We start from the raw sequence: 19,423 nt of genomic DNA, 5'->3' as shown, positions 1-19,423 counted from the left end.
TGGACTGAACTGAGCTGATTCTTCCGTAACTCTCTCCCCAGTCGTCTTGCCTAAGCATATATGTAAATATTGACTCCATATTGATGCCCAGCAAAATATACAGAGTCATAAGTGCTATATCACCAGATGTAATCACTATATATTCTGGGAACTTTTATCCCTTCATGTGGTCCCTAAAAACTGATGTAATTATGTAATTACTAGCCACAGGTCTGGCTCTCAGTTAAATTGTGAAGTTTTTACTATGACCCCTTCCTTTATTTCTACACTGTTCTTCTTCTTACCTCTCCCCACCCTCCACCAGCCACTTTTCTCAGATGTTAATTATAAAGGCTTGAGTTTACACCATCCTAGGTCATTCGCTTTCCTAATAGGAAACTCTGCATTTTGATATGTTTTGGGTTATGGCAAGGCACTGGGTCTTCTATGCTTGGAACCCTGAGACCATATTGTGAATGAGGCCAGCCTATACTACTGGGAGATATGTAGCCACCTGCAGGAGAGCAGAGGCTCTGTCTAATTGTTGGCTAACCCCTAGACCTGTGAGTGAGAGCATCTTGGATCATCCTAGCTACCAGCTGATCCACCATTGACTATGAACAGAGTCCCATAGTCTTAGGGAAATCTGTTGTCATCCTGGATAGGATAACCCAACTGAGTTGCACAATTAGGAACTAAATAAAGTGTTTAGCCACTAGATTTGGGGTGTTTTGTTACTAGCTAAGCTAATCCACAAAAGATCTGAGTAAAATGCAGGGAATGTAGGAAGAAGTAACTGAAGATGATGTATAACATTTGTGATATCATGGTAAGAAATTCAGACCTACTTCGTAGGACCAGGCTTCCCAAACTGCATTGACTAGTGTACCATTTTTATCTTTTAAAAAATATCTGCATACTCCCTGAGTTAGATTTTTATTTAAATTGTCCAATTTTTATACCAAAAACTTACTTTAAAAGTAAGCTTAATAATTCCTACTTTTCTAAGCCTATTAAAATATATAAATATAAAAAAGCTGGTCTAAAAAATCAAATTTTTGGTATCAAAAAATCATCTTGAATATTTTGAGTGCCACATTCTAGAATTTTCTGCTATAATCAGTAGAAATCAGGATCGCAAGGCAAAGAATCTGGAGTATGGAGAGGCTGCTGGCAAGGAGAAGTGAGGAGGCTATGCTACCATGGCGGTCCAGGTGGAATATGGTGCGAGATTGACAGACTAAGATGTATTCCTGAGGAAGAAGAGGAGATGTCTGGAAACAGATTTGTTGTATGTGGGGTGGGAATGGAGAGTATGAAGTATCCACTGAGTAGATACTAATAAGAAAGGGAAGAAAAGAAAAAAAAAAAGGTGATAGATCTGATGTACTTACTGAGTTTGAATTAATATGTCATTTGACAATAGAGGCTTACTTTTTTTTTTTTTTTTTGGCACCACATGGCTTGCAGGATCTTAGTTCCCCAACCAGGGATTGAACCTGGGTCACTACAGCAAAAGTGTTGAGTCCTAGTGACTGAACCAGCAGAGAATTCCCTTAAAATGTTACTTTTGAAGTCACCAGCATATAGGTGACAATATTATCAAGAGGAATTGTTTAGTACAGAGATTTTCAGCTTGCATTTGTTTTTCTCACCCCCGAAATTTTACGGCACACGATTTACTCCCGCTAGAAACAGTGATTCAAATAGGTGATCATTCTCAAATGGGGGCAGAAAGTACTGTTTCACTTGAAAAATAATGCCTCCATATGATTCTGATACACTGCCCTCCACTCCTTGATTTAGAGTGAGCAATGAGGACAGCGCTGTGGAAGAGGAATCAGGAGAAAGGGACAGAGCGGGCTAAGAAGTCGGCTCCCTAAGAGGGAGAGAACTTTCACATATGTGAAGGGACCTAAAGACAAAGGGCCGTGGTACTGAATTCTGTAAAGAAGTTCAGCAGCATGATTCTTTAAGTAAAACTGGTTTATCACAGTATATAGTACTGGGCATAAAATAAGAGCACAGTTAAATATTTAGGTGAATGACTTATATAGAACTCTTTTGTGCTTGAAACACTTCACAGGCCTTAAATATCCAAGGCAGACAGGATGTGTAATAATTGTACTGCTTTGGGCTCCAAAATCAATGTAGGGGTTTTAAAATTCTGTTTCTCTGTCCACAATCGGTGACTTAGAAATATGCTCACTAGGGCACCATGGTCCTGATCCCAGCGCAAAGCGATGTTTGAGGCTATTTGCCAGAACTAGTGTCAGTTGGCACTTGCTATGGCCACCCCGCAGGTGGGCCTCCTAACCTCTATCAGCGATGGCCCCCAGGAGTAAATTATTTGTCTTAACAATCTGGGTTGATGGAGTGAATTGACTTGCCTGGCAGACCAGGAATGCCATCAGCCTATCTGTATCACAGGTAGGTTTTACATTCATAAGAGCAGCTCCTTTTATCACTGCTGTTGTGCTTTAAAACAACATACATTTCTATCAGAGCAGGACAGCAGAGTTTGCTCAGACCACGGTTTGGTGCCTGCGTGGGATGCTCAGAGCACGCTCAGCAGCACACACCGGCTTGACATCTGGCATCCATGCCTCCCGTGAGATCGGCTTCCCTCTGGCTGTGCCCTGAAAGCTTCCCCACTGGGCCCCTTCTGTCCCACAGTGTAAACACATCATAGGAAACGAACATGTACAGATTCAACTTCTCCGGAAGGAACGGAGAACCCTCTCCCAGCTGGAAACCCGCGGTGTTTCAGTGTCCAGGGAGTCTGACCAGCCTTTAGGGTAGAGGCTGTTGTCTGTGGCACCTTAGTCCCTTTCTCCTCTAAGCTTCCCACATGCTTCCTATAGCCTTGTTCTAAGTCATCCAGCTGAGGAAAATTGCTTCAGGACATTTAAATTCTGAAATAAGGCTTGCTTGTCTTTGACTGTAGATTCATTAGTGCCAATGGATTTAGTTATTTACAGTTGTAAATTTGGCACTGTTTTTTTTTTTTTTTTTTTTTACTGAGGTAGGGGACTCTCTAAAAGAATTGAAGCAATATAAAGTTAAACCTGTAAATAATTATTCACTTCGGCTTGTTTTAATATGAAGATAAAAATATTAAAACCGTTAAAGAAAATAGTTATATAATGAGGAAGTTAAGACCCCAAAGTAGAAGTAAGAGGGAAAAAACCTTTCCACATTCCCCTTACCATCTTCTCAATTCCATTTTTCACTCCAGTCTAATGAATGCATTTTACATAAAATTCTCACACTTCCTTTGCTGTCTTCCTACCACTGCAAATATCAGCACAGCCCCTCTTTCACATCCACTTCAAGGAAAGACAGACTTGAAAGACTCTCCCCCACGGTTTTGTCTGAAGTGGCTGCCATCCTGCCGCACATACACAGGACCCAGTTGCTGGGCTGGGGGAATCCCAGAGGCGGGTGGAGGGAGTGAGCTAGACCAACCGACTGATCGCTTAGCCGAGTGAGTCAGGCAGGCCTGTGTGAAAGGATGTAGGTGAGCCAGAAACTAATGGGAAAAATAGGGGGTCGTCACTCATTTTGATGTGGGGGAAATCTGAAAGGTCCTTTTGCATGCCAGGGTATTTGAATATTTGGCAAACAGCTGGCTGGGCTCTGGGAGAGGGCCTCTTGATTCGCCTCGTCAGATGTTCAAAGATAAAATAAGGCAGCCAGCACGCCGGCACATAGCTCATAGCCTTGCAGTCGGATGTGAATGTAGATTTTAATTGTGATATCAATGTCATGGTGGCACATGCTTTGAGAAAGTACTCACAGAGAATAATTGAAAGATTCAGTGTGAAGCTTCTGAAAGTCATAATTTAAAGTTCCAGAAGCCTCCATATTACTCTCACCATTAAAATTTAAAATGACAGCAGCCCAATTATGTATGGTTATTTTCTTAAATAAAATCGTATTTCTACTCCGAGTGAAAGATTCATTGCTGCCCACTAATCTCTGTCAGGAGAGCCAGTCCCAGTTGCGTCCAGCGTCAGCAGCTAAGATGGCTCGCTTTATCCTGGAGACAATGAAGCAACTGGGGGCAGCAGAGCTGGAAGGCCGACGGAGGAGCCGGACTTGCAGGAGGCTGATTTGCATGATAATCACCATCATGGATCCTCTCTGGTGCCAGCCTCCACACTTAACCAAATGCCAGTATAACTTTAGTAGCAGCCAAGAAGCCCAACCAAGGGCCGTAGCCCCCACTTTAGAAAACCAAACCTGAATGACGTCAAAAACTGCTAGTTAAGAGGTGGCAACTGGTTGTAAAACTAAACCACATTGACGACTGGAGTCTTGGAACAGAACTTAAAACCTGATAAAGAATATAATTTGGGGGACTGTTGAAAGATACAGAGCTTTCTGTCTTTTATTTTAAACTCACAGAAAACTGTTTACCAGAGGAACCTGTTTGCTAGAAGGACTTCTACGGCCATGGAAACCAAGGCATGAAAACAGACCAGTGGAAATAACAGAAACTTTTCCAGTGCAGAAACTTGAGTCTCGATCAGTTAAAAATATGGGGCCAGACTTTTAGACTAGGAATCTTTCCAGCAGTTTCTTTGGTCTGTTTGATTTTACTTCATACTGCACTGTGATTTGGGGAATATGGTGTAATAGTAGCCAGAATTGCAATGAAAAACTGCACAGGGCCAGTCAAGCTTAAACCATTGTTATTTATCAAAACCTTTATTCTTTAGTGTTCCCAGGGACAGAGGAGCATGTGAATTACTAATATGATGCATGATGTTGAATGATATAGAGTATATATACATCAATAGTAATCTAAGCAATGTCTTATAAATAATAGAACACATAATTTCTCAAAAGTTTCACAGTGTGATAAAACATTTATAAGTAGGTCTTGGTTCTTCTGAGTTTTGTCATGACTTTAGTACAGCCAGTCCTGTGGCAGTTTGCAAGTTTAATTCTTTCAGCTGGCTTTAGCCCGAGAATCTGTCCACCTTTTTATAAAACTAATCCTGTGAGATGAACTCAGTTTTCTTCCTTCTGCTCTGCCTCAGATCACCATGAGTTTTACTCTTTCTCCCCTTTTATTTGTGTCTCAGTAACGGGATTCAATGGACATGGGTTTGGGTGGACTCTGGCAGTTGGTGATGGACAGGGAGGTCTGTCATGCTGCGGTTCATGGGGTCGCAAAGAGTCGGACACGACTGAGCGGCTGGACTGAACTGAAGAGGTGTCCACCTTCCCTGTGTAAATGGTCCCGTCACTGTCTGTGCTTAGATTCTTGGTATAAATTATATGGACTCTTCAACTTTCCACATTGACATCTTGTTAGCCTCGTCCTTAATAACTCTTTCTTAAGTTCCCTACTGTTTCCTTTCTTTCAATCCTTCCCGACTTGTCTACTTTCTTCCTTCTGTCTTCTCACCATTTACACTTTAACCTCTTGCAAAGTAGATTGAGCCATCCCCAATACTACTCTCTCAGACAGAGATTATATTCTTTTTTGGCAGACCACCTTTCTCACTCTGCTCTAGAGGAAGCGCAACTTCCCTAATTAGTAAATTTGGAGTAAGTAAGTGGGCCAGCTCAGCTTCCTGCCACCCTCCTTCTAGCTGTAGAAGGGCCTGTCCACTGAGAGCCATGTTCTAACGAACCCCGGCCCAGCACCGGCTTGGCTTGTGGCGATGGCCCAGTTTTGTAGTTTAGACAACTAGGCTTGGTTTGGCTGTCACCCTAAGCTACTTCCTTCACCCTGGTCTCAATCAGTAATACAGGTTGTAATCAAGCCTCTCATCTAAAATTTTGTGCTACTTCTGAACTTGTTTGGAATGCAGGAGAGGAAGGGTATCTCAATTTTGGGGAATTGCTTAGAAATCTAAATAAATACAATAATGTGTGCAAGTGAAAAGTTAAAAGTCATCCTTTCCTGATCTCACTTTCCAGAGATTTGGTCCCTCTCTCTCTCTTTCTTTCCCCACTTTGTAAGGACACAGCAAAAAAGGTGGCTGTTTATAAGCGAGAAAGCAGTTCCTCACCAAGAATCAGATCTGCTAGTACTTTGATCTTGGACTTCCCAGTCTCCAGAACTATGAGAAATAAATGTTGTTTCTGTCCCCCAGGTCATGGTATTTTGTTACAGCAGCCTGAGCTGACTTACTCTTGCTGATGTTTCTATGCATGTACAAATGTGTGTATATGTAAGTATGTAAAAGAAATGTTTTTACTTAAATATCACATAAAAAATACATAGCTATATATTTACATTTCTCTAAAACAGATCTTTTTGTTTCATACATCTCCATATTCTCCATATATATTTATTTATATACATACACAGTTGTATTTTCCCGTCGTAAAACACTATATGTTTTGTTCTGCACCTTCCTCTTTTCCCTGAACACCCTTTCATGTCAGTAGAGACCTATCTTATTATTTCTAATGGTTGCATAGCAGTCTATGGCTTGAATGGTCCTTAAGAAATCATTCTTCAACTGTTGGCCGTTTAGCTCATTTCACATTTTTGCAATTACAAGCAGTGCTGTAGTGAAAGTGGTAGGGTTTTACATTTGTATCCAAAATCACTGCAGATGGTGACTGCAGCCATGAAATTAAAAGATGCTTACTCCTTGGAAGAAAAGTTATGATCAACCTAGATAGCATATTCAAAAGCAGAGACATTACTTTGCCGACTAAGGTCCATCTAGTCAAGGCTATGGTTTTTCCAGCAGTCATGTATGGATGTGAGAGTTGGACTGTGAAGAAGGCTGAGCGCCAAAGAATTGATGCATTTGAACTGTGGTGTTGGAGAAGACTCTTGAGAGTCCCTTGGACTGCAAGGAGATCCAACCAGTCCATTCTGAAGGAGATCAGCCCTGGGATTTCTTTGGAAGCAATGATGCTAAAGGTGAAATTCCAGTACTTTGGCCACCTCATGTGAAGAGTTGACTCATTGGAAAAGACTCTGATGCTGGGAGGGATTGGGGGCAGGAGGAGAAGGGGATGACAGAGGATGAGATGGCTGGATGGCATCACTGACTCAATGGACGCAAGTCTGAGTGAACTCCGGGAGTTGGTGATGGACAGGGAGGCCTGGCGTGCTGCAGTTCATGGGGTCACAAAGAGTCAGCCACGACTGAACGACTGAACTGAACTGAACTGAAACGTGTTAGTATTTCTGTAGGAAAGATTGCTGGAAGTGGACTTGCTATATATCTCATAACATCTAATTGATTGATAACAATCAGAGACTCATAGGGCTTCCCTGGTGGCTCAGACAGTAAAGAATCTGGCTGCAATGTGGGAGACCCAGGTTCAGTCCCTGGTAGGGCAGATCCCCTGGAGAAAGGACTGGCAACCCAGTCCGGTATTCTTGCCTGGAGAATTCCATGGACAGAGGAGCCTTGCAGGCTACAGTCTGTGGGGTTGCAAAGAGTTGGATACGACTGAGCGATTACCACTAAACAGACTCATAAGTTGGGAAGAATTCTGGGAGAACTCAGAGTTCATCACATGCTGCCAGGAAGGATGTTTTCTTTTTCACTGTGACTTTGAAAAGTTCAGAGAATGAGAAGCAATGCTCTTTGTCACAAATGCCTTGTAATCACTTGAAATCGACTGTGAAAGAAAAAGTAATAGTTATGATGCTCCGGCTGAGTGAGTTAGAAGTGAAAGACTGACTCCTCAGGTTTAAATACTTTGGTGAGCCTGGTCTGCATGCCAGTCAAGCATCGCAAGATACAGGATTATCAGAGTTATGTCAGTTGCAGATAGTTGGATCAATTAACATTCACATAGTAGGGTAGTTAGTGTCTTGTAATAGGAGGTTACTTCACTCAGTTTCTGAGACTGCTGGTCTATCCCTTAAGATGGCTCTCAGCCGACCCACTGTCTCTAAGCCTTGCCTCTATCCCTAGGAAGCAGGTGACCTATTGAGAGTCTAGCCAGACTACAACATGAACTTAAATCTGGTTCAACAGTGCATCACGCCTGAATGAATAGTTGGGCTGCCCTTCATTTTTGTCTCAAGGCTGTTTCCCTTGCAGAGAGACACGTGGCAGCTTCTTTACAAGCTGATTTAAAGAAAAGAAAAAAACATGATGTACTATGACAGAGTTTTGGGATCCTGATCATTTTAGGTAGCTCCCTTGATGCAGGTAGGATTTGTTTAAAATCTTTACAACACTGTGATGACCTCTATGGAAAAACTCTGTGTGTTATGAACTTGACTCCCAGAGTGGACATGTGCTTGACTGTCACAGCTTGTACATTGTTGCCACTCAGGGTGCACATGGAAGCATGTCTTCATTAGAAACAAGTGCAGCGTGAGAGGTAAAGACGACCATGTTAAACAGCCAGGAATTTTCACCTAATTGCACATTTGTACAACACTGCAAAAAGGATCAGGCAGCGTGGCTATGTTAGACATTTCGCTGCTCACCAAAGAGATTTGAAATGGACTTTTAATTATTATTGCCGATTTGCTATGGTTATATTCCTTAATATGGACATCTGATTAGGATTAATTTTCTTTAATTGATGGATAGAGCTCTTACACATGTAAGGTTCCATTTGTTGATACATATTGGCATATGTACTGTATTGTGGTATTGGCATATGCTATGTATTGTGACTTTTTGCTGGACTACAAATTACAGGCACCTTATCTGTTTTAGTTTTGAGGTCATTTTCCTTCCTTCACCTTTGTGTGGTTTTCCAGATTTGTTCATGGAGATAGAGCAGGGCTAAGTGACTATTAAACTCTTTCCTATATGCAGTAAAACTCATTAACATGGACCTCACTAAATTTGGAATTTATGATAATAAGGGCTTGAGTTAAAGTTTACTTTTGGATTGTCTCTGAACTAAAGCTTTGCTGAGCTAATAGTGTACATATAATCCCAGGGGGATGGCACTCCTACTTCAAAAGCAGCCTTTCCTAGCATGCTAGAGAAGAAGCTTTGCAGAAGAGGCAATAAGGTAGTGTGGAGATGGCCTAGTACAGAGATTGTGCCACATACTAGCTGTGTGACCTTGAACTTACTTAGCTTCTCTGAGTATCTTTTCCCTCATCTATAAAATGGAGACAGTTATCTAATTTGTGGGGTTGCTGTGAGGGTTAGATTTAATGTAAAGTGCCTGGTGTCCGGTATGTGCTTCATAAGTGGCAGATAATTATTACCAATCTAAAATAATTAGTGAGCTAATTTCACATACTTCTCATTTTTGTAAGTAATGCAGGGTTCCTTGGCACTAAGGCAGAGTTTTGTTAACCTAATCTGAGATATTGCTTTATTATTCTAATTGATTAAAGGAAAACCCCAGCAGATTGGTGTGGTGGTAAAGAACATGAGCTTTGGAGCCAGGCAAACTGAGGTGTGAAAGTAATTCTATCACTCATTAGCTATGTGGCCTTAGGCAAGTTACTTAATATCTCTCAGGTTTTGTTTTCTAATTTATAAAAATGGGATGGTAATGCCTGCTCCAGGACTTTCATAAGGACTTGGTGAGACAATGCTTATAAAGTGTTCAGCCAGTGATTTTCTTGTAGTAAACTCTCAAATACCAGCTGATATTGCTATTATCAGCTAAGATTGCTATTATGACGATTTTTTGGACAGTAGTTCTTATGTAGACTTTTCATTAATTCAGACTTACCTTTTTCAGTTCACTTAATTAATGAACTTCATTCGAGACAATCTCCATTCTAGATGAAATTTTCAAGTATGTAAGTAAAAAAAAGTTATGGAGAAGGAGAGTTGCTAATTATGTGGGGGTGAAAGCAAAAAAATAATATTTTAAAAGTGGGGGCATAAGGTCTCAAGTTAGATTTAAATTATGTCATAGTCACTTTTGTGCATAATCTTTGCATTCTTTGTAAAAGGTATTTTATATTAAAACTAAAACTTTACATAGACGTAGTAGAAAGTGTGGACTGGTGATCAGCTATCATTCATTGGTGAGAGAAGCAGTATGTCCTTGTTCAACTTTGTTTCCATCTTCTTTCTTTTCCTTTATGTTTCATAGGCTATGTGGATGAGAAATGTAAGCAGTATAATGTCCTGCAAGGAGACTCTAATCTATCCTCCCCTTAATGACAGGCTTACACAGTTTGTCAGAATCCATCATCTCAACAGATCAGACTGAATTACTTCAATGACTGGCAAACAGTACCACTTGTGGTGAAATGCAAGCAGCTAAGGGTGTGTGTGTGTGTGTGTGTGTGTGTGTGTGTATTAAGTGCTCTTCAATAGGAGAAATGTATTTTACTGAAAACTCTATCCATGCTATTTTTGTAGAGGCAAGCAGTGTTCATCTTCCTTGGGGAAAATAAAAGGATTATTTTTTTGGAGATTCTGAATGGTTACAATACAAAGTCACAACCTTGAATGAGTTTTAAAAATCAGGTATTTTTGTGCATCACATGTATGCACAATGGAACCTTGTAATAAAAGCTGGAGGGGATAGAACCAATAATACTCTTGGGGCTACATGCCTTTCACTTTCCAGGGCTGCTCAGTTTAAGCAGATACTTTTAGATAAGGAAAGTCAGTTCATTAAATTGACAACCAATGGTTTAACATATAAAAATTTTCACAATAATAAATTCACAAGTCAGAAAGAAAATCTTTTGTCAGACCACGTTTTCTAAGTTTGGGCCAGAAAATGCGATTGCTCTAATGTACTCCCTGTTGATTAATTGCATTATTTCAGATATTTACTAGAAGTACCTAATGGTTGGTTGTTAAGCTATGGCATTATTTGTCTAGATAGCAAGAGGAACAGTAGTAATAACTAATTTTTATTGAATGATTGCTGTATACAGACACTGCTAGAAGCTGGGGATATAGCAGGAAGCAAAAAAAAAAAAAAAAAGACACAGCCTTATGTTGTTAACAGAAACCTATGAAGTATGTATAGATAAATAAACAAGTTCATGCCATGCTGTGCTCAGTCATGTCCTGACTCTTTGCGACCCAATGGACTGTAGCCCACCAGGTTCCTCTGTCCATGGGGATTCTCTAGGCAAGAATACTGGAGTGGGTTGCCATGCCCTCCTCCAGGGGATCTTCCCAACCCACGGATCCAACCAGGGTCTCCTGCATTGCAGGCAGATTCTTTACCAGCTGAGCTACCAGGGAAGCTCAAACAAGTTAACAGAGTGTATATAATTTGTCCAAAGGTGGATAGCTAGTAAGTGGCAGAGCTTGAATTACGGTGCTGACTTTGTTGCAGCGGTCTAACCTGTGCTCCACTATGCAGTGACTTAAACAAGCTGGAAGGAGCTCCTTGACACAGTAGGGGAGCCATTTCAGCCATATCAGCTGTGGACTGCTTATGCATAGGCTGTTGAACAAGGCAGAAGTAAAACTTCTCTCTTACTATTATGCTTTCCCTCGGCGTGAGCCTCATTCATATGTCTGAAGTTTGCTTTAAAAGCGTTCCTTAGATGTTGCACCCCTAACTTCTACTCATATCCTACTAGCCATACCTAACTGCCAAGAAGGCTTGAAAATATAATCTTTATGGTCACGTACATCTGAAAACTCAGAGGTTCTATTAATAAAGGGAAAAAGGGGAGAATGGATATTACAGGACAAATTGACAATCTCTGTATCATATGATAATTGAGAGCATTGTTTCAGACTTGGACAAGTGACCAATGATCTCATGACTTTGCATCCATTTTCCATTTCTTTCCAAGTAGTATATCAAGGTGGTATGTGCATATATATATATATATATATATATATATATATATGTATATATGAGTATATATGTATATAATGTGCATGATATATTTAAATGTTCAAAATACGTGAGATATCATGAATATTACATGATTCTACATGATTCTAGTCATCATCTGTAAGTATTAATTCAAAATTTCACAATAGAACAAGGCCACTTGCTTTAATTTTTGGCAGAAAGCCTTGCAAAACCCTCAGAATTTGTCTTGCCTGCATTCTTACTCTCACAAAGATCCCACACGCAGAGATCTATGTTGTAAGATGTGTACTTGTAGAGAAATGGCTTTATAGAAATAAAATTACCTTAAGCTTTTGAGTGAGGCAGGTATTTCATACATAAATCATAAACAACTGTGACCCAGAACTTCAAGGTTTCAAAATTCCTGGTCTCTTCTGATAAAGTTTAGATATTTACTATAGAAAAATCAATTAATGAATATTTATTCAGTATATACTGTGTTTAGCAGTTATGTGAAATGGACCCACAGACTTTTATCCGGGTATCTCCTGGGGCTACAGGTAGTGGGAGGAGATAACAATAGGTTAGACCTTCAGTACATACACAGATCTTACTTGTTAGCTGGGTGCTGCCCTACCATCTGCCGTCACCTCTCTCCCAAAACTACTGCAGTTTCTGACACACTCAGCTATCCATGTGGAGCTGCCTGGAAATATTGTGTCTTGCACACAGGATAGTCCTCATTGGTCCCTTTCTCCTAGTGGCTAGATGAGGCAGAAGGAAAAAAAGAAAGGGACAGTTTAAGTTCAGTTCAGTTCAGTTGCTCAGTTGTGTCCGACTCTTTGCAACCCCATGAATCTCAGCACACCAGGCCTCCCTGTCCATCACCAACTCCCGGAGTTCACTCAGACTTGCGTCCATTGAGTCAGTGATGCCATCCAGCCATCTCATCCTCTGTCGTCCCCTTCTCCTCCTGCCCCCAATCCCTTCCAGCATCAGAGTCTTTTCCAATGAGTCAACTCTTCCTCATGAGGTGGCCAAAGTACTGGAGTTTCACCTTTAGCATCATTCCTTCCAAAGAAATCCCAGGGCTGATCTCCTTCAGAATGGACTGGTTGGATCTCCTTGCAGTCCAAGGGACTCTCAAGAGTCTTCTCCAACACCACAGTTCAAAAGCATCAATTCTTCGGCCCTCAGCCTTCTTCACAGTCCAACTCTCACATCCATACATGACCATTGGAGAAACCATAGCCTTGAATAGACAGACCAATATGCTATCTAGGTTGGTCATAACTTTTCTTCCAAGGAGTAAGCGTCTTTTAATTTCACAGCTGCAGTCACCATCTGCAGTGATTTTGGAGCCCCCCAAAATAAAGTCTGACACTGTTTCTACTGTTTCCCCATCTATTTCCCATGAAGTGATGGGACCAGATGCCATGATCTTCGTTTTCTGAATGTTGAGCTTTAAGCCACCTTTTTCACTCTCCTCTTTCACTTTCATCAAGAGGCTTTTTAGTTCCTCTTCAGTTTCTGCCATAAGGGTGGTGTCATCTGCATATCTGATGTGATTGATATTTCTCCCGGCAATCTCGATTCCAGCTTGTACTTCTCATGATATACTCTGCGTATAAGTTAAATAAGCAGGGTGACAATATATAGCCTTGACATACTCTTTTTCCTATTTGGAACCAGTCTGTTGTTCCATATCCAGTTCTAACTGTTGCTTTCTGACTTGCATATAGGTTTCTCAAGAGGCAGGTTAGGTGGTCTGGTATTCCCGTCTCTTTCAGAATTTTCCACAGTTTATTGTGATACACACAGTCCAAGGCTTTGGCATAGTCAATAAAGCAGAAATAGATGTTTTTTCTGGAACTCTCTTGCTTTTTCCATGATCCAGCGGATGTTGGCAATTTGATCTCTGGTTCTTCTGCCTTTTCTATAACCAGCTTAATAATAATTAGAACTGGTCTAGGTGTTATCTAGGTGGGTGGTGGTGGTAGTTGGCTGAAGTGACCTGTTTTGCCTCACCGGCCACATGGAAGTAGAGAGAAGCAGTCCAGAGTGAGTCCTAAAAGGTAACTGCAAAGAAACCACAGAAGCCTGCAGGTTAGAACTTTGTGTTCTTCTCAATATAGCAAAAGCTCCACCCCCTTTTAAGTTTAGTTGAACCTAGTAACTTGAGTCAGTTACCTTGTCTCTTTCCCTCCTTGGCTGTGGGGCTGGGAAGTGGACTAGGGGTAAAAGAGATGGAAGTAGAGCTTTGCTCTCCTGTGAGAAGGTCACCGTCAAGTACTTTGGAGGCTCCATCACAACTCTTAAGACACAGCCTTTATCCCAGTTCTCAAAGACTGACATTCTGGGAAGCTAATGTATATAAAACATGTAGTGAAAACCAAGCACTTAAACTGTGTGATATTGATCATTCCAGAGGAATCCAGATAAGGGATAAGTCAATGTGGATTTGTTTCTTGGGGAAGGCTTCTTAGATCATGTCACTAGTGAGAGGATGAAAGGAGCTAATTAGGAAGGAAGAAAAGAAGGGGCGAACAAAGACTCAGAATGAGCTTAGAGGTCAGTAGACTTGTATGTCTGAATCACAGACTTCATGTTGGAGACTAGGAAATGAAATGAAATAGGAAAGTGGAATACTTCAAAAATCAGGCAGGGGTAATCATGTAAGGTTTTTTTCCCTTTCTTTTTTTAAAACTGTCAACCTCATTTTTAATGGAATGAAGTGAGGATAAATTGGTAAGTGATGAATGAATAAAAAATGAATATTGTAAAGACATTTTAGTGTTAGAATTTGTGTAGGCTAGGAAAAGGGGGTTCCTATGCAGGACCTCAGTAACACAGGTTGCCGGAAAGCAGGAGGAAGTGAAGACGAGGTGTGTGAGGGTCTGCGAGCCTGGCTTCATTAGGGTTAGCTAGCAGATCAGTCCTCAGAGACCAGGAGGATGTGATGGTCTTGGGATGGTTTCAGGGAAGATGCTGGATCTGTGGAAAGCCAATTCAGCAGGAGATTTGGGCAACTAGAGGGTAGATAGCAGGTGAGATAACAGAGTCAGGAATGGTGGTATCATAGCAGTGGGCAGTCTATTCACAGCTGAACCCCGGCCAGCACCGGGAGTCCTGCAGTAGAATCTGGGGAAAGTTGTATCAGGGTCTCCATCAAGTAGATTTTGGGTTCTGGGAAAGGCACAAGGCCTTGCTGGAAATGGGAAAGCTAGGGCAGAAGCAGTTCAGAAGATTGGGCCGGTGTGTCTGGGGTTGGTAGGGAGACCAAAGGAAAAATGATGGTTAAGCCGTTTAGCGTGAACTCAGTGCAATTCAGCACATTTGTGGCCACGGAGGACCGAGTTGCTTCTCTTTTGCCTTCCTGTTGATGGACTGAAGGTCATAGCTATGCTAAACCTCTTTTTTTTTTTTACTTTTTATTTTGTATTAGGGTATATCTGATTAACAATGCTGTGAGAGTTTCAGGTGAACACCGAAGGGACTCAGCCATGCATACACATGTATCCATTCTCCAAACTCCCCTCCCATCCAGGCTGCCACATGATATTGAGCAGCGGTCCCTGGGCTGTAAAGTAGGTCTTTATTGGTCACCCATTTCAGATGTTACGCTAAACCTCCTAGGAGGAGATTCCAGGGCCCCAACTCAGGGGTCTTGGGATGAATGGCTGAAGAGGAGGCCCAGCGGAAGTAGCATCACTTAGAAGGAGTTGAGACATCAGCAGAGGAGACAGAGGCACAGCCAGGAGGTTGTCATAGTCCAGGCAGAGGAGAATAGGCCTATCAAAGCAGGGGAATTTTAGTAGCAATTCAGAAGAAAAGGGGTCTGCAAAAGACATTTCAGATTAAGAAGTAACAGGCTTCAGTGACAAGTTTGATGTAATAGAGAAGGGAGGACCTGAAGTGACTCTTGGTGGGTTTTAAATGCTCATGTAGTATGACATTTTTGTGCATGAGCTGAAGTGTGTTTTAAACACATGTGCAATTACTTTTGGCCAATTTTTAGAAACCCAAATAAATAAATTAGTTAACAAATTGCATGTGTTAAGGCTAAGCTTACTTGCGTGTTGGTCGGCTTTCTATCCCACTGCAGTGGGACGTCTCCGAGAGACAGTCACGCTTGAGCATGTAAATGAGTAAACATTTCTTGCAAAGATGTCTTTCTTTTCGGGTGTAAGATTGTGTTGCTCATATACGTGCATAGATATGACTGAAAAGCCTAAGGCGGGACCTGCCTGCATCCTCCCAGGCTGTTTTCACGGGGCCTCTGCCGTAGAGCTGACCTTGACGTGTGCATGCGTCCTGCTTCTACGCACCTGGTTAGTTCAGAGGTTTGCTGAAGAAAGTGTGTTCCTGCCTGCCCACACTGCTTCACAACGGGCTTCTCTTTGTATAACTGTTGTGTCCCAGCCAGACACTTTGGTGCTTCTCGTGGGACACAGGTGGGAACACATTGTTCACGGAGAGGTAGGGCTCTGAACCTCAGGAGAGGTTTTATTGCCATTTATCAAAGCAAAGAAAAACACACAGAATCTTTACCTGGGTAGGGAACATTTGTTTTCAAAATGCACAAACGTGGTATTTCTGATTTTATTAGGCTTGGATCTGCACCTGGGGGTGGCATGGATTTCAAAGTCATTATTTAAGGTAAGGAAATAAAACTTTAAGCAACATTATCACCCTGAAAGATCCTGGCTGTGTTTTTGAAATGTTGAGCTAAGTAATTTTAGCAATCAGCAGAAGACCAACCATTGTACTTCTGAAAAGTTGTTCTTTGAAAGGCTTAGATTAATAATTTGTTTCCATTTTGTTCACAGGTGTGCCGTCTGTAGGGTGGAGGTGGACCGAAGACCTGCCTCACCGGATACTGGCTTCAAATCACCTTTCATATTTTCTTGTTGGGAAGACAACTGTTGGAGAGTCTTCTTGTTATCATCAGCAAAAAATGGAAACAGATCAAGACATTAAAAATGCCACAGTGGCCAGCAGTTAATGATGCCAGAGTAATGCAAGCTTTGGCAAAGGAATTTTTCAAGACCGTGCGCTTCTCCAGCCAGGAATCAGGAAAGGCTGAACTATCCTTTTCGTCTCAGCTGTTTCTTATATCAATGCAACCCCTCCAAATTAAAGTGAATTGAGACATTCATTGCCTTTTCAACTTAATTGAGTGCTTACTATGTGTGAATCACTGTACAGAATAGGGGAGGGAAAATGAGGGAGGCAAATAAGGTGTGGTCCCTACCTTGAATGTATTTACAAGAGACAGTTGTTTTGTGGGGGGGGGGGGGGTGTTTCTGCTCCTAAGTGTGTCCCTAAAATAGGAAGCAATATTGGAGTGGGTAGCCTTTCCCTTCTCCAGGGTATCTTCCCAACCCAGGTCTCCCACATTGAAGGCGGATTCTTTACCAGCTGAGCCACAAGGGAAGCCCTAAATTTCTTTAATACAAAACAAAACTCTTAATGTGGGTAACTCAGGGCATCTTAATTCCATTTTTTTGGTCTTCTGATAGTTAGGACCCAATTTATTGATTTAATATACATTCAGTAGGCTTTAGAAGTATTAATACATTATAGTTGGAGTAAATTTGAATAAATCCTTCCCCTCTTAGATGTAGACTGTATATTGGAGAAATATATTGTGTTCATACATTTCTTGGGGAGCTGGGAGGTGAATTATACCTGTTGTCTCTATAGGCCTCTGCCTCCCATGCCCTCAGGGCCTGCCATTCTGAGTGAGTTATTAGCACAGAGAAGGGAAAGGTTTGGCTTAAACTTGTGGGTGCTGCTCATGGACCCAAGACAGGGCAAGGAATGTGCAAAGGCTCTGTGTAAGAATTCGGCCATTTCAGTATTCATTGCGTTGTTGTCTGTATTCCATGAGTTGGATGACTATATAATTTTCCCAAAATGTTATTTCTGATCTGGGAATAAGTCGTGATTTTTCCAGTGTTAAGATGCTAATATGACTGTAGACACAAATAGTGTCTGTGACACATTGTAGTATTTATGAGCCAACAATAGACATGTCTTTGTCTTGAGTAATGTCCACATCTGAATTGAAAATGTGCCAGCTTTTTTTTTCTTTAACATCATCAACAGACTTCTTAATTAAGCTGCCAATACGTGCCATCAATAGCATTGTGTGCTGTGTGTCAAATGAATTGTGTAAGTGCTGTTTCTCTCTTATTTAATAAACAGTGTTGTTCCCTATAAAATGGATTTAAAGTGTTCTTTTAATGGAGCATTATATCAGTCCCTAAAAAATTTGATGAAAATTCTCAAATCATTCTTTTTTATTTAATTTCTAAACACTGTTATTCGGCTCCTGAGTAAGGAATAAACCTAATCTGACCAATGACTTTAATTATATGGTTCATCCTTAATACAATGTATTGTCATACCCGTAAACTCCTGATGGTGATACTGGATATTTGATGTGTCACTTTCAGTTTGTGTAAACTAACTTCCAGGAAGTCTGAGTTGTGAACTTGTATGGTACTAGACTGTAGATGTTTATTTACTGTTCTGAGAGATCTAGAGGGACTACCTGTGTATTCCTTGTGCCTAGGACAGTGCCTGGTACATAGATACATGTTCAGCGAATATATGGTGATTAAGGCATATAAAACCTTTTTTTCACCTATGAGTTGTAAAGCTGTGTAAAGGACAGAGGGGTCTTGCTAACAGAGTATGCACCTCTGTTGGTTTGTAGTTTACAGTCAGTGTACTTAGAATGAGTCCAAATTAGCTGGATACTTTGTTTATCATCCAGTCCATTGGTCTCTTAACTGGTGGCTAGGGTTCACCAGTCCAGCCCTGTCATTGGTACCAACCTCCTCTCTGCGTCCCCTGACCCTTGCCCCCCTCTGCACTGGGGGCATGGGGATGGGGGTGGGCAGGGCTGTTTTGCTTCTCCTCTGGCTTGTCCACCAGTGGGAGAGCAATCACTCTGTTCACTGGGTCCTTGTGGTGTGCCAGGGGCTGAGCTCGGTGCTTTCACGTATCCTCTTACTCAATTATCTCATTTAAACCACACAAGGACCACTTGAAGTGAACATTATCCATTGCAGAGACATGCATCTTAAGTCATGAGATCTAAATCCAGATCTCTTAGATTGCAGAGCCTGAACTATTAACCCCTACTCTGCTGCATCCCAGGGGAAAATCCCGCTGCCTGGGCGTAGGGGAGGGGGTCACTTCAGATCTGGTTATAGTCCTAGATTCACTGCATTCAGTATTCCTCAACAGCAAACTGTCTAACAGATAAAACCCAGCGAATCACAGTTGTTTGGAGAATGGGGGAGGGCAGAGCAACTGGCAGAAATGGAAGTTGGAAACAAACCAATTTGAGTCAAACCTTTAGCCTTTGCCTCATAATCCTTTTTCCTTGGTAAACTTTCTTTTCTTGTTTTTTTTTTTTCTTTTTTTCTCTTTTTTTAACGTAGCCTGACACCATGTGATAAATCAAAGCCTGACTTAATTGACCCAGAATTGATCCCCATATGTCTTTTGGGGGAGCATGTTTTAAGTCTGGTTGTTGATGCTGAGAAATAATTGCCACCCTAGAAAGGTAATTACATATGCCATTGTTTATATACATAATAGGCTCTGAATGCACGTTCTGCGCAGAGGGGAAGAGAACCCAGCTTGCACATTAGGGGTGTGCGCTCTGAATTGTGTCAGAATGCCACAAATAGCATTTGAACTGCTGCCGATTACTGTTGATTTCCCT

At 41.4% G+C, this 19,423-nt stretch overlaps 1 long non-coding RNA gene across 12 annotated transcripts in view; it reads left to right on the top strand.

Annotated features, from left to right (window-relative positions):
- LOC105607625 (uncharacterized) overlaps positions 1 to 17,906 on the top strand; it is a 151,307-nt gene extending 133,401 nt beyond the window's left edge. For 10 of the 12 annotated variants that reach the window (XR_003589483.3, XR_006060033.2, XR_009600935.1 and 7 more), the window contains 2 exons: positions 16,289 to 16,338; positions 16,509 to 17,906. This is a non-coding gene — a long non-coding RNA (uncharacterized LOC105607625). The remainder of the gene's footprint in view (positions 1 to 16,288; positions 16,339 to 16,508) is intronic. The other 2 variants (XR_009600928.1, XR_009600930.1) reach the window with 1 other exon arrangement.
- Positions 17,907 to 19,423: the final 1,517 nt, after the last annotated feature.

This window comes from Ovis aries, chromosome 5 (assembly GCF_016772045.2).
Source record: "Ovis aries strain OAR_USU_Benz2616 breed Rambouillet chromosome 5, ARS-UI_Ramb_v3.0, whole genome shotgun sequence".
Lineage (NCBI taxonomy): Eukaryota > Metazoa > Chordata > Mammalia > Artiodactyla > Bovidae > Ovis > Ovis aries.
This window is presented reverse-complemented; position numbering and strand designations above follow the sequence as displayed.